At 35.5% G+C, this 9,482-nt stretch overlaps 1 protein-coding gene across 1 annotated transcript in view; it reads left to right on the forward strand.

The window, feature by feature from the left end:
• Positions 1 to 174: 174 nt before the first annotated feature.
• The window catches only part of LOC109540768 (whirlin), a gene marked incomplete in the record, with an annotated part of 37,448 nt that continues 28,140 nt past the window's right edge, over positions 175 to 9,482 (forward strand). The window contains 1 exon segment of the mRNA XM_048662529.1: positions 175 to 520.

Genomic DNA, 9,482 nt, shown 5'->3' on the forward strand with positions numbered 1-9,482 from the left:
AAGGAAAGGTTAGAGGAAATGGATAATGGAAACATTGAAAACGGGAAAACCATGCCGTCCAACCGTCACCTTTGTATCGATTGTGACGAAACGGAATTTTCAGGACGCAAGATCAAAATGGCGTCTCAGCGCTCAGCCATTGAAAGGTTGTCAGTATTTTCCGCAACTCGGGTCAGCTACGGGCTCCGTCCGATTTCAAGGTTATGAAGTCGGGAGTTTTCAACTGAAAAGGAAAAGTTCTGAACGGGTTTTTTTTCTCGGAGTCTTCGTGGTTAAAGTTGGAAGTTTTGAGTGCCATCCTCGAGTATCCACGCAAATTCCGTGCACTGTAAAAGTGGGTTTGGCTGGCCAAACTTCGGGCTCGCTGCCATAAAAGGACGAGCCTCGCATTTTTCGTTTCGTCGGATTTGATGACTTTTTTCCGGTGCAATGGCGCGAAAAATTGGTGATCATTCGGAACAGCCATCGTTTTTCTGCGGAAAACTAACACTGAGATAACATGAACATTTGTGTCCAAATTGTACGTACATTCACCTACTTTTGCTACAAACCCCCCGTAGCCCTAAGCTGAGCCCGCTTTGTTATTATGCAAGAGGAAGAGCGGAAGTTGCGGCCGTTTTCCTCCCTTCTTTATCCACTACTTTATTTCCGCATAGCGACCTTAGCGGGAAAGTTGGATAATTCCCAATGTGGATTCCCAAAATCCCATCCTTGAAAATCCCCTTTGCGCACAACGTTACTGATGTTGTCCATCTCTGATGTGCATCCGACCTATCTTATTAATTTCCCTGTTATGTCCTGGGCATTTTGGACCGAAATACCGTTGGACAATCAGTAAACCTCGAAGCTGAGTATCTGAGAAAAGCACTGGAGTTGCTATCGAATCTTCAGCTTGCAAAGCTCAATTTTTTGCAGGTTTAGCTGACTTCGGAACTCTTAAAATTCTGCAAGTGTTACTGCAAAAAATACACACATTTTACAACTTCTTTAGTTTATAGCGGTTTTTGGGGACGAATTTGAAGCCCTTCGTTCCCAGCCCCAACAGGCCCCCAGAATTCTAAAAAATTCATAATTTCAGTTGCCGGAAATAGCGTTAGGCAAAGGAACGTTTCCATTGAGGGTGCAGCGAGCACCTGCTATAAATAATTCTAGGGCTTCGCCCCTTAAGTGGCCCTTAAAATTTTCCCAGTTTCGATCAAAACCTTTCCTTTCTTTGAAGAATTGAACGCTTTATACAGCTCGGAAAGTTTAACTGGAATCAATTCGAAGGCGGTAGGTGAATCACTTTTTTAAATGCTAGTTCGTTGGTTTCTGAAGATTATTTTGAGTTCGAAACGCGCTAATGTTTTAGGGTTAAAACCCCATAAACCCGATTTCCTTTGGTACTTTCCAACTTTATCCCAGAGGCTCTACATTGGGGTTTCTGGCTGCTCCATGAATCTTGGATTGAGCTTCAACGTTTTGTGGATCTGAAAAAAATCGCATCTTTGGCACCAATGGAAAGAGCGACGCGATATTCGCACTATCGTTAGAAAAGAGTTGGCGCTAAAGATGCAGAAGGTTTCGTAAAAATCTCTCCAAAATCAGGTTTTTGCAAGCTTGGTAAATGTGGGCCTCAAGATTAGTAAATTTCGCTCATACTGAATATTTTCACCCAACAACTGCTCTATTTTCTAAGCATTCCCAAACAACTCGAAGCAAAAGTTTGGAAGTCCCACCATATTTAACAGACATTTCGCTCTAAAGATTTTGCATGTTTGCTAAACTTGGCTCGAAATGCATTTTTCCTAGCTTATAAAATACCGGGCCTAAAATGGATGATTTTTCTCAACTGCGCTGTCTACTGTAAAAATTAATATTTTCCAAACTAGAGCAAACTTCAACTGTAAATTTTCACCAATTTTAGCAGAGATCTAGAGATCTTGAGTGTGAAGATCGTGAGAGTTTGATCTGTATTTCGGATTTTTGAGCCCTAAAGTGAATAACCATCACTCTTTTGCGTTTTTTCCCTTAAAAAAATTCACAACTTCCAAAGTAATTCAAATTGCGTAAATTTGAAAAGATTGCCACGTTTGGAACACACTCGACTCGACATGCTGCAAGTTTGATGAAAATCACCGAAAATTCCGATTTTTGTCAGCTTGCTAAATACCCGTATCAAAATGGATGTTTTTCTCAACTGCTAACTCCCATAAAAAAGAACATTTTTCAAAATAACTACAAGTAGGACCTTGACAATTTTAGAATCTTTTGAACATTCTTGACTCTAAAGATATCCGAAGTTTCATAAAAATCGCTCTTAATTCTGATTTTTGCAATTTAATAACTCTGGGCTCAACATCAATGGCGGTCTCAAAATGGATTTTTTCCGTAACTTTGCTTTCTCCTTTAAAAATTCGCATGTATTTGCAATTTTTATCGTGTTTAGGCGACATTCTCCAAAGATACTTTGGAGCAAAATCTCTTCGAAATTTGTTACAATGAATGCGTTTAAAAATGTTCCGGAACTCCAATTTTTGCCAGCTCGGTAAATCATGAAAAACTACGGAAGCATGAATTTCCACTAAAGCAAGTAGGATTTTTTCTTTATTTCTAGAAGACGATACCAAAGGTTCCAAAAGTTGCATGCACTGCACAAAATCTTGAATTTTCCTAGCTTTTTGAAATCTAAACTCTTTAAAATATCGCATCTTTGAAACTAAACCCGGCAGCGATTTGCAATTTACGCAATCGTTAGAAGACATATGAGTCTAAAAATACGCAAAGTTTAATAAAAATCGCCTTGAATGCTGATTTATTCCAGTCGATTTTATAATAAATCTGTTTACTCAAAGCCGCTCTCTCATTAAAAAAATCGCAAACCTCAAACTAACATCAATAACAATTTGAAATCTTCACCATGTAATATTTACAAGTTACTTGACGTCAAGAATTGAGAAAGATTCATAGAAATCGTCCTGCATCCTGATTTTTTCCGGATTGCAAAATTTTTCAAATGTCTATAGGCATCTGCGCTGGCTCCGTAAAAAATTCGCATCTTTGACACAAAAGCAGCTAGAAATTTTAAATTTTCATCATCTTTACAAAACACTTGACTAGAAAGGTTCCGAAAATTTCATAAAAATCGCCTAAGATTCTGATTTTTACCAGCTTCGTAAATMTGGACTCAAAACTAATAAWTATCATGCTTATAACGAATGTTTCTAWTCAACTGCGCTCCYCAYTAAAAAATTGATTATTTCCAAACTAAGACAAGCATCAATCTGAAAATTTTACGATCTTTAGAAGACACTTGATTAAAATCATTGCGAAAGTTTGCTAAAAATTTGCCAGAATTCTAATTTTTGCCAAGGCTTAAAAATAATAAATCGATCGGTCTCATAATGGAAGTTTTTCCTCAAATTTGCTCTCTGCGTAAAAATACGCATCGTTGAAACAATAGCAGGTATAAATTTTAAATTTTTGTCATCTTTACAAAACACTTGACTAGAAAGGCTCAGAAAGTTTCATAAAAATTGCTTAAAATTCTGATTTTTACCAGCTTCGTAAGTCTGGACTCAAAACTAATAAATATCATGCTCATAACGAATGTTTCTAATCAACTGCGCTCTTCCATTAAAAAAATGGTATGTTCCMAACTAAAACAAGTAGCAATATGAAATTTTTACCWTCTTTAGAAAACACTTAATGAAAATTATTGCSAATGTTCMYTAACRAATTATCCGGAATTCTGATTTTTGCCAGTTTGTTAAATCTGGGATTAAAACTAATAAATCGATCGGTCTCATAGCGGATGYTTCTGGTTAATTGCGCTCTCCCATTAAAAAAATACATTTTCCAAAGTTATGCAAGTAGCAATTTGAAATTTTTYGCAGTTTTAGAAGACACTCAGTCAGAACGATGTCGAAAGTTTCATAAAAACTRTCCAAAATTCTGATTTTTGCCAGGGCTTAAAASTAATAAATCAATCAGTCTCAWAACGGATGTTTTTACTTAACTTCGCACTCTCCTTAAAAAATTCGCAATTTTGAAACCAAAGCRGGTARAAWYTTTACATTTTCATCATCTTTACGAAACACTTGACTRGAAAGGCTSAGAAAGTTTCATAAAAATTGCCTAAAGTTCTGATTTTTACCAGCTTCGTAAATMTGGACTCAAAACTAATAAACTAATAAMATGCTCATAACGAATGTTTCTAATCAACTGCGCTCTCCCATTAAAAAATTGATTATTTCCAAACTAAGAGCAGCASCAATCTGAAAATTTTACCRTSTTTAGAAGACGCTTTACTAAAATGATTGCRAAAGTTTCATAAAAATTGTTGAGAATTCTGATTTTTACCAGCATGGTAAATCTGGGCATAGAGCTAATAAATCGCCGGGACTCATATCGGAAGTTTTTCCACAATTGCGCTCTCTCCTTAAAAAAAATCGCATATTTAAAACCAAAGCAAGTAGAAATTTAAAATTTTCACAATCTAGACGACACTTGATTAGAAAGGTCCTGAAAGTTTCTTAAAAATTGCCTAAAATTCTGATTTATGCCACCTAGCTAAATCTGACCTCACGACATATCGGTCACATAACAGCCGTTATACTCAACTGCAATCTCGTCTTTAAAAAATCATATCTTTGACACCAAACCAGATAGCGATTTGAAATTTTCACTAGCTCTAGAAGATACTGTACCCTATAGATTCCGAAACTTTCATAAAAATCGCCTCAAAAGTTGTGGAGAAAAGGCAATTTGACCACATTTTATTGACGTAGGCTCATTTTCCTTCCAACCGAATACATAACTGAATCGATAATAGAAACATTTATGAGGTCATAGGCAGTAGTAATGGTGGCTTTCATTACGACCAATCGGAACTAAATTGGCGTTTCCTGAACGACAATATTCGTGGCCTTTCGACTGGTAAAACCGACAAATTCAATTATCGAATTGACACGACGAATAATTCTTAACAGACCTTGAATTTATGTAGAAAAATAGCCAAGTAAATTTAAACCTATCTTGATACAATGGAGTTTTACTCAAAAAACCCGCAATGAAATTTCAATGATGATAATGCAAGATTTTTACTAAAAAGCTATAAAAACAATTTTATTTTCGCTCATTTTCCATAGTGCTTCATTAAAAAAAAGTTTTCTTCTGTGCTGCAACTTTCACAGCGCACTTTTCTCCTTACGCTATTGCACATGCAGAGAAAACCTGTAAATCATAAAATAAAAATTGTTTATCTATTTATCAATTTTAACGAAGACTCGAAATAAACGTCGCTTAAATGAAGACAGTTTTTTGTAGCTGAAAATTTCGTTTTAATCTCTCTATTTGATGTTCTTCGAATTTTCACGTCCACTTGTTGAAACATAAAAATTTCTACTGCAACTAATTCGCTTAATTAGTCATTTTCCATATTTTCCTTTTAGCCTGCATTTTCAGAGCAAAAAATTATGAATTAAATATCGGTTTTACTCCACATTTCCTTATGTGAATGCCGTTTAATTGGACAGTTCACCTGGGAATGGAAACTGAACAAACGTACTACGTGCTCGAAGTAGTAATTAAGAACGTTGCGTGTCGCGTTTTGTTCATTCTTTCGGCCCAACTAGGCAAAGTTTCCATAGAGACATTTATGATTTAGCACGAGTTACAAACAGGAAACCTTCATCGGGCAAAGCACCTGAATATAACAATTCTATTTCGTCCCAAAAGCTAAGAAACTAAAAAAAGTATTTTCAATTTTCTTATTAGAATCCTTGTTTTGTCCTGTAAAGTCCAGACTGTTTGCTGGACAGTTAGTGCCTAATTGGGGACGTAAAATCAGCATAAATTTCATTTAGTTCGATTAAAACGAGGCAAATTGGCCACGTGTTTTGCAGGTGGACACCATTTACAAGCACTTTCAGAGCTCATAGTGTCTCGTAAAAATTTAACTTGCAGATCTGATTAGTGTAATGAGCATTGATGGCAAATTGCTTGGGCCTGAATGCCACACTCACTGTTCTTCCCTTACATTTGCATTATATGCAGGGTGATTCACCGTCAAAGTTGCATCAATATTAAATAAAATTCAAATTTTCTCATCAAAGCAAAGCTCAAAAAACCCCAATTTTTGTGCATTCCCATAGCAGAGATTTGTTCTAAATTATACCAGTGGTTGTCTTGAGACCAGTTATCTTCCGGCTATAGATAAAAGCGGTTTTGATTCCATTTTTGTCCATCGAACACCCTGAAATTTAACGCTTAATTTAATAGTAAATTATTTAATAGTGCTTCCAGGACATGGACTTATATGTATTATAAAGGGTGCTCCGTTTGAAAAATGAGCCGTTTCAACTTGTAGGCATCAATTTCAAGACACTCTGTATAATTTAGAGGAATTTTTCGTATATGCGACACAGGGCATTCTTAGAACCAAAATTTTACAATTTCATGAATCAATTGGCGTGTTGTTATAATAAAAACATATGAATTTTAATTAATAATTTGCAAAACCGCTTTAGATTTAAAAATTGTAAAGCGAATCTGTTTTCATTGCTGAAAATATGTTGAGCCGATAGAGTAATTTGAAAAATTCCATCTAGATAGACTCTGGTCGGAATGAAATCCTAAATAAAAGGCATTTTGCTCCGTAAAAGCACAGTAATATCAGAAGTCGCGGCTTATAGGAAGAGCTGGCTGGTATTGATTCAAACTCACATTGCACATGGCCCAGCAAAAAATTCAATTTAAATATAGAGTGGCGAGAAAATGCATTCAGATTGAACCGAAGGTCTGTCTTAAGCTTATCAGGACCATTTGAGAAGTCTGACAACGTAGCGAAAGTTGCAGTAGTAGGTAGTCATCAAGAGAAATATTTCCCAGAAGAGCTTGAAAATAAAAAAATAAAAATTTTTTATGTGTAATTGGTTTTGAAGTTCGTCTATTTAACGGTTTTGAGGGTTTCCCTATGTGAAATTTATTACATTCGCAAATGAATTTTGTCCTGAGGTTTTGTTCTTAACGTTTTAATAACATTGAGTGTGTTGTCTACTTGTTTTATTTGATCTGAAATCCCCTGAATAACCGGAATAAACATGTTTGTAATCAATTTATTTTCATTTTGGTTTAGTCGCGAATTTTAAAATGTTTTAAAACAATTGTCAATTGGTGATTTTTCAATCTGAGAACCTCCTTTGTGTAATGTGTTTCTTTGGTGAAATTAGGTTGATTACACATTTTTTTCTATTAAATAATTTTTTGCCGTGCCTTTTATACCGTTATCGGGTGATTTGAGTTAAAATTTAACTGTCAAATTGTATGAGTAGGTTTTCTATATACTAAAGCTTTTAAATTGTCTAAATTTTTCTTAATGGGCAGAACGGGAAAAATTGTTTTTCATTTCTTTTTCAGCAGCGTTTTTGGTCCCGATGATTATAAATTGAAACTTTTGTTTTAAAATAGTCCACAAATTTATTGCTGGAAAAATGAATTTTAATAATTAACAATTAAAGCTATTTTAGTCAATAATCAAATGTGTTTTATCTGAGTCGTTTCAATTTGTAGCCATCAATTTCAACTCTGTATAATTTAGAGAAAATTCCTGAATGTGAGTGTTAAATAAAGAGTGGCGAGAGAAAATGCACTCAGATTGAACCGAAGGTCTTTCTTAAGCTTATCGGGACCATTTGGGAAGCCTGACAACGTAGCGAAAGTTGCAGGAGAAATCTTTCCTAGAAAAGCTTGCAAAATTTCCAATATGTCCTACGGTCTCGGAAACATCAACTCTTCTAGTAGTTCCAAGGTTTGGCTTCTATCCCTTTAGAGGTTGGAAATTTCAGATTTTTTCTTCACTGATAAGCACTAGAAATAGAACAAAGCGATATTTGGTGGTACTCCCATGGGCCAACAGCCAAATCTCAATTTAATATAAGAAAGCTTCTTGAGAAAGAGTAGAATAAATGATCGAAACGGCGGTTATATTGAAGAAGTGCACAAAATTTTACTCGATTCGACTTGCTATTTGGCTTTTTGGAAAATCATCAACTTTTAGGTAGAGAAAAAATGTTCGTACCAAAAATAGTACGACTCCCAAACTGGCGGCGATAAAATTTTGAACTTTTAGGTTCGTATAGAAGACGCTTTTGTGCAAAGTATGAAACATTCCACCTTACTGGATCCATTATTTACCTTTTGAAAAAATCTACAACTCTCAGCTAGTGAAAAAATGACCCATTATGCAAGCCAGTACCTAAAAAATCGCCACTCCTGAACCGAAGTTGCTAAACTCTTGATCTTTCGGCCATTGATAGAAGAAGCTTTTCGTGTGAGGTATGAAAAATTCCAGTTGATTCAGTTAACTAGTGGATTTTTTGGAAGTTCTGCAACTTTCAATTAGTAAGAAATATGGCCCAAAAGTGCATGTCCGCACTTAAAAATCACAACTCCTAAACCGGACATGGAAAAATGCCGAGCTCTTGGATGTTTATGGAAAACGCTTTTGGTGTGGAGAGGGTAAAAGTTCATTTAATTCGGTTTCCAAATTGCATTTTTTTCAAAATCTGAAAATTTCTGTTAGTGAGAAACGGCACTAAAATACATGTCTGGGCTTAAAAAAGTGGTCCTTCCAAACAGGACCTGGTAGATATTTTATCTTTTTCGTTCGTATAGAAGAAGCCTCGATTGATGAGTCTGCAAAATTGCACTTGACTTCCTTGACTCGTTGATTTTTCAGAAAATCTGCTATTTCACTGAGTCCCGAATACGTTCCAAAAATGCACGTCCCTACATAAGAAACTTCAGTTTCTAAACTCCATCCGCTGGAATTTTTCCCATTCGAACTGATATCGGAAGAAGCTTTGATTGAAATGCGTGCCAAATTTAAAATTATTTTGTACGGCATTTACTTTTTTAGCAAGTTTGCAACTTTAAGTTAGTGAGAAATATGGGCAGCACAAACGAACATGGCATTGTTTAAAAAGTGATAACTTCTTAACGGGAACTCCTTCAATTTTCAACTTTCGGAAGTTTATAGTAGAAGGTTTGCCTGATAAGTTTCCTAAATTTCTCTTGATTACATTCACTAGTTGATTTTTGAGAAAATGTACAAGTTTCAGTTAGTGAACAGTTTTGGGTCACAAAAGTGCATGCCCATACTTCCAATCTGGAGTAGGAAGAAACTTCGAACTCTCAAAATCGAGGGAGCGTGTTTACGCCTAAACAGAGCGAAAGATTCATTTAAACTCCAATAAATCCGGATTTTTGTCGACTGGGTAAATGTTGGTTTATAAATCGCCGTTTTTGTCCAAGCGTAACTCATTGCTTAAAAATTTATAACTTCTAACCTACAAGTCTCAGGAACCTGAAACTTCCACAATCGATGGAATATATCTCAGTCTAAACAGGAGGAAAAATACATTCAAATCTCAAAAAACTGTAATTTTTGCCGACTTGGCAAATATTGGTGCAAAAACTGGATTTTTCGCAAGTTTAACTCA

This window comes from Dendroctonus ponderosae, unplaced genomic scaffold, assembly GCF_020466585.1.
Source record: "Dendroctonus ponderosae isolate FM_Combo_2020 unplaced genomic scaffold, Dpon_F_20191213v2 Dpon_F_20191213_11, whole genome shotgun sequence".
Classification (NCBI taxonomy): domain Eukaryota; kingdom Metazoa; phylum Arthropoda; class Insecta; order Coleoptera; family Curculionidae; genus Dendroctonus; species Dendroctonus ponderosae.